This window comes from Fragaria vesca, linkage group LG6, assembly GCF_000184155.1.
Source record: "Fragaria vesca subsp. vesca linkage group LG6, FraVesHawaii_1.0, whole genome shotgun sequence".
NCBI classification, from domain to species: Eukaryota; Viridiplantae; Streptophyta; class Magnoliopsida; order Rosales; family Rosaceae; genus Fragaria; species Fragaria vesca.
Genome location: NC_020496.1, coordinates 11450189 through 11456667, shown reverse-complemented (window position 1 = coordinate 11456667; position 6479 = coordinate 11450189).

Here is a 6479-nt window from a genome sequence, read left to right as displayed (position 1 = left end):
TGTTAGCCTGGGGGTCAAAACATGTGGTTTAATCCTTTCCAATGAAAGGTTCCACAGATACCAAGCGAAGATCCGCCTTAGGCATCTAGTACGTCAAAACTCAAAGGAGCAGAATGTTACATTGCTCTTGCATACAAAACCAAGCTGTTATGAGACTCGATAGAGGTCACAAACGATGCTTTTAATGGTTTGTCCTTCGGATTGATCATACACAATCCGGAAAAGCCGCGAATTGATCAAACACAATTCGGAAAAAGGCTTCGGATTGATCAAACACAATCCGGTGAAAGGTCGGGGTTGATCAAACACAACCCGGACAAAGAAACAAGAGTGATCAAACACTCTTGACCCGCGAATAAAATTCCGGGATTTGGGTACCTGCACGCACAAAATCCCAAGCATAGAATGGAGATGGAGAAGGGAGGAAAGGATTTTATCCTCCCCGAGTTATTGAACTTGGAAAAGTTTAAGGTTTCAAAAAACATACCTTTCTAGAGGCTGCCGAGAGGAGAAATAACGTTTCGCCTACTTATACTTCGAATTTGGGACTGAAAATTTGACAGGAGGAGCAGCTCTGGATGGGGAAGCTGCTTTCAAAATTTCAGGTTGATCGGAGCAAGGGAAGGTGGTGAACCGGTGGTCGGTAGCGGCGGCGGTCTAGAATCTTCCGGCGGCCGGTTCGGAGACTTTTCGGCCGGTTCTCAGGGTGAGACCGGCGGCGTTGGATCCGGGGCGGAGAGAGCTTTCTGGGGATATAAAATTCCGGCGGAGGGCAGTCGGAATTTTGGTCGGAAAGTGGGAAAAACAAGGCTGCCCGATTTTAGGGTTTTAGCTTTTAGGGTTTAGAAAAAAAAATGGTGGGCTATTGGCTCTAGGGTTAGAACAAAGTGCATGATAACGTGATGAAGGATAAAGTGTAGAGACAAAGAGATAGCAAGAGAATCATCGTCTTATTCATTGATAGGAGCCCTTTATATAAAGAATTACACAATACCAATATAGTAAGGATATGAATACATAGATCTAGTCTAACTACATATCCTATTGGCATAAGGCCAAGGCACACATAGAGAATATCGTAGAACAAATATATTGATTTTGGGGTATACTCAGTAAGCTATACTATGTAAGCTAGTAGCTGGTTAACTACTCAGTATATGATACCTGGATAGTTAACGAAGAGATGACTTTTAGCTTTGCATATATATCACTACTAGAAGAAAGACTTTAGCCGATGAAAATAAAAACATCAGGCCGATGAATTATTTTTTCGTCGGCTAATTAAAAATTTTCGTCGGCTATGGTCAACTTTAGCCGACGAAATTAAAATTTCGTCGTCTGAATAATTTTTTCGTCGGCTATAGTCTGTGAACTTTAGCCGACGAAATTTTTAAAAGTTTAGCCGACGAAAAATATAATTTCATCGGCTAAAGTGCCTTAATTTCGTCGGCTAAAGTGCCTTATATTTGCAGATCTGGACAATAACTCATCTGGGAAAAAAAAACTATACGTAGAACCTTCAAACGCTAAAAAGTCGTGAAATAAGATATGACCAGAATGGTGAAATACGTCTACGGTTGAAAAATCACGGTATGCTGGTAAAGTCTCGGTGCCGATAGTTGCGGTCAATGCAATTTATCCTTATTATTCATTATGCTGCAGATTTGTTTTTTGGTGTCCGATTGACTATTGTGATACCTTTCCGGAAGCGTAACGGCCCTACGAGTCAAACTCATGGCTAATGCCATGATGTATGGGCCTTTTTGGCCATCCGAGTCCGTTTACGGCTTCAAAATGCAGTTTTCTTATTTCCGATTAGAGTTGACCGTTTCGATCGAGCCCTTAACGTTGTTGAATCCAGTTGAATTTTTTACCATAGACATCTTTCGTCATAATGATCATATCGGACGGTCGAATTTTGGTTTGTAAATTTTAGTCATCGGAATCACAACGTGTCTACTATTTACCGTTATTATTCCCTATGGGAAGCCCTATCGTCGGAAGGTAAATGTCTCAAAATTTTTATATGGGCAATTGCGTCTCATCTACATGAGAGTTTTTTGTGTGAAAGGTTTGACCAAACCACGTAATATAGAGGGAGATATGAGCGTTTTCATGTGATAAATGACGATGGATTAGGGTTACCCGTTTCGATCGAGTCCTTAACGTTGTAGGATCCAGTTGAATTTTTTACCATAGACATCTTTCGTCATAATGATCATATCTGACGGTCGAATTTTGGTTTGTGAATTTTAGTCATCGGAATCACAACGTGTCTACTAATGTTGTATAACTTGTTTAGGCGGTTGCGTCTCATCTACGTGAAAGTTTTTCGTGTGGAAGGTTTGATCAAACTACGTAATATAGAGGGAGATATGAGCGTTTTCATGAATTTATAGACTTTAGCCGACGAGATATTAAAAAAGTCGTCGGCTAAGGTCAAAAATTTTTGGGCGGTAAACCAAATTTGGAGGAAAATTTTCAAAGGACTTTAGCCGACGAAAATATATGAAAAGTCGTCGGCTAAAGTCTAAAATTTTCAAAATTTTCAACCAAAATTTTTTGGCGGTCAACCAAAATTTTCGTCGGCTAAAGTTCTTTATATTACCGAAGGTGGATGGTAAGAAGTCTATTTCGCCTGCCAGATTTTCTTCTCGGCCTAGCTCCGCCGTCAAGCCACCGGAGACCGCCACACTTGTCCCAAAAGCTTCGTCGTCGTCTCTACTTCATTGCTGGATAGGTGGTGTATCGAGTGGCGCCACCGTGAGAGATAAATCGAGCTCCAAAACTCCGCCGGTTCGGATTCGGTGTCGATCGAATTTCTCCTTCCTCAGGTCACCACTTGGTGAGTTCTATATATGGATAAGTTGAGTTTGATTAGTACTACATTCCCCTAGAATTTGGTAGCTCGATTCGGTGTATGTGAGGTAATCGAAGATTTGAAGTTTTTAGGGTTTAAAATTGGGGGATTTTTATATTATGATTCAATTGACCTATTTAGGCTTAGAATTGGGCTTTGACTTCTTCTAGAAAGTTGTTCTAAATGTTGAGAAGAAGATTCTGTCAAATTTTGGTGGTGATTGGAGGTGGCCGAAAGTTTCTGCAGTTTTTTTTTTTCAAAAACCAGCAACTTTAGCCGACGATATTTAAAGGTTTAGCCGACGATATTTAAAGGTTTATTCGTCGGCTATAGTATTTTTAAATTTTTTATAAGGTTTAGCCGACGAATTATGGCATATTTCGTCGACTATAGTTATTTTTAAAATTTTTTATAAGGTTTAGGCGACGAAACAGACTATATTTCGTCGGCTATAGTTATTTTTAAAATTTTTATAAGGTTTAGCCGACGAAACATACTATATTTCGTCGGCTATAGTTTGGAAAAAATTTTTATTACAGACTTTAGCCGACGAATATCTTAATTGTTTCGTCGGCTAAAGTCTGGGAAAAAAACCGACGACATGTTTTTCGTCGGCTAAACTGCGGGACTATAGCCGACGAAATTTTTTTTTTCGTCGGCTAAAGTCATCACAGATGACATTTTCGCGACGAAATCTTAGCCGACGATGGCTCGTCGACTAAGATCTTAGCCGACGAATTAAGCTAACAGGCCGACGAAAATTTTTCGTCGGCTAAAGTGCTTGTTCTGGTAGTGTATGGTTGATGGTTAAACAATACAGTTTCATATTGTCAAGTTTGGTAATTGGTATACTTGTTTCAAGCAACTGCTTTTACTATTCATATGCCTTGAGTTAATTATACATGTGGGTTTGATGATTCTAACAATAGACTTTCCTTTTTAATTATTTGATTTTGGGGTTTGAGTATACTTAGTAAGCTATCTATCTGTGTCTTCAAATTCTGTTGAACATGAAAACCCATTTTCTTCTTGCTTAATTTCACTTGTAGAAGCAATGCAGATATTACTTGAGAGTTAAGGGTTGAGAGTTGAGATGGAAAATTAATCTAAGTTAAAGTTTGTATTCTTTAAGAATACAAACTTTAACTTAGATTAGTTTCTTTAAGAATACTTGCCTCACTACGCCATACAATATTACTTGAGAGTTGAGGGTTGAGAGTTGAGATAGAAAATTAATCTATATTTTCAAACTGATGAAATTGAAAGTATAGGGATATCGGACCTTATATGTCCAAATCGGACCTTAATTATCAGCAGTTGATGAATGTAAAGGTTAGTACTCCATACAATTTTATTGTATCATATAGTGGATCTTTTAATTGCTTTGTGTTTTCAAGAGGAATCTCTAGAAAACTGAGGTAACTATGCCCCGGTTTGTCACATTTCGTAGTTAATGAACCTTTTGCCTTCGAACATGATCGTCATAAGATGTTGTTTAGAGACGTACTAATTAATATGAGCTTAACCAAATGAATATACAACTTGATACTTGTGTATCCCATTGATGACAAGTGTAATCTAGTTCAAGATAATAACTGGTTGGATTTTTGTTTTGATGCAGCTCATATCTTGCTGTTGTTATTGGAGGAACCTATTACTTAGTCACAACTTATCCCTTTCATTATATTCCTGGCTATTGCATCACAGGTATGTTGGACAGATATTAGAGACTGTGTTATGAACATTTGGGTTGATCTAGTTTTGTATTGATTGTTTTTGTGCTGGTGTGGACTTATGCAGGGAACCGATAAGCTTGTTCATTCCTAATCTAGTTGTGCAGGCTTAAGGTTGTAGCTTCTTTGAGGGAGTGGACACATTTTCTGTCAATTATTGTGAGTGAATGAAATTTCCTTTTTCGGTTTTGGTATCCATTGTTGTGTATGAACTAATATGACCGAGACTGAATCTCATGTGAATGTGAATAAATGTTTGTGGCTTTTCGATTTAGTTCTATTACTAGTGTAGGACCAACATTATGCAGGCCGATAAGCTTGTTCATTCCTAATCTAGTTGTGCAGGCTTAAGGTTGCAGTTTCTTTGAGGGAGTGGACACATTTTCTGTCAATTATTGTGAGTGAATGAAATTTCTTTTTTCGGTTTGGTATCCGTTGTTGTGTATGAACTAATATGACCAAGACTGAATCTCTTGTGAATGTGAATAAATGTTTGTGGCTTTTCGATTTAGTTCTATTACTAGTGTAGGACCAACATTATGCAGAAACATATGGTTGATGGTTAAACAATACAGTTTTGTATTGTCAAGTTTGTTACTAGTAAGTTATCCTAAGTAAATTTATGTATATGATACCTGGATAGTTAACGAAGAGATGACTTTTAGCTTTGCATATATATGGTTGATGGTTAAATAGTACAGTTTCGTATTGTCAAGTTTGGTAATTGGTATACTTGTTTCAAGCAACTGCTTTTACTATTCATATGCCTTGAGTTAATTATACTTGTGGTTTTGATAATTTTAACAGTAGACTTTCCTGTTTAGTTATTTGATTTTGGGGTTTGAGTATACTTAGTAAACTATCTATCTGTGTCTTCAAATTCTGTTGAATATAAAAACTCATTTTCTTCTTACTTAATTTTACTTGTAGAAGCAATGCAGAGATTACTTGAGAGTTGAGATAGAAAATCTAAATTAAAGTTTGGATTAAGAATACTTGCGTCACTACGCCTTTGATTTCAGGCACACCAAACTCATCTAAAGTTGAAGAACCTCGCCCTGAAGTTGCAACCTCTTTTCTGAAGATCGACTCATCTCAAATTGGGTATTTGAATGAAACCTTATCCCTCTCTTTGTCTTTTAATTTATGTTTTGGATATATATAAGATGTTGGTTGTGAAATCTGAAATTCAATTGAACTTCTTTTGAAATTATTGAGTGAAAAAGATAAGATAAGCCATTTGTGTGTTTAAATTGGGTTAGTTGATTAATAAAAATCATTGTGCTGTGTTTTATTAGTGGTGGGTTTAGTTGGGATTATAGTTCTGTCTCATAGGTTGTTGAATGAGGTCAATCATTATCATTGTCAAATTTACCATATGTTACTATAATGCTCCAGAAATTTTGGATCATGGGTTTGGACTAGTACGTAATTCATTCATTCATTTTGTTGGTGCTGGTTTTGTTTGCCTCCAAATACTCATTCATACTAAATTTTTTGAACGGTAGAATAGTTAATATCACATAGAGTTACACTTTCATTATTGAACTTTATTATTAAGCATGTCATACTCATCCATGCATTGTTGTGTAATCTGAAATCTATAGTTTACTTTTGCTTACTGTCTGCGTATATACCTCAGTAGGGAGAAATATGGACAAGTCATGGATTGATTGGGGAAGTAGATGTTCTAAGCCATACTATGAGAAGTTAGATGAGTTCTTGTCCTTTGCATCTGCCAGTGGAGATATGAGTTCAAAGATATATTGTCCTTGTAGAAAATGCAAGAATCATGATTTATTTGTAATAGATATTGTGCGAGAGCATCTTCGAGATAATGGGTTTTAGAAGAAGTATAAGATATGGGAGAAACATGGTGAGTCTAG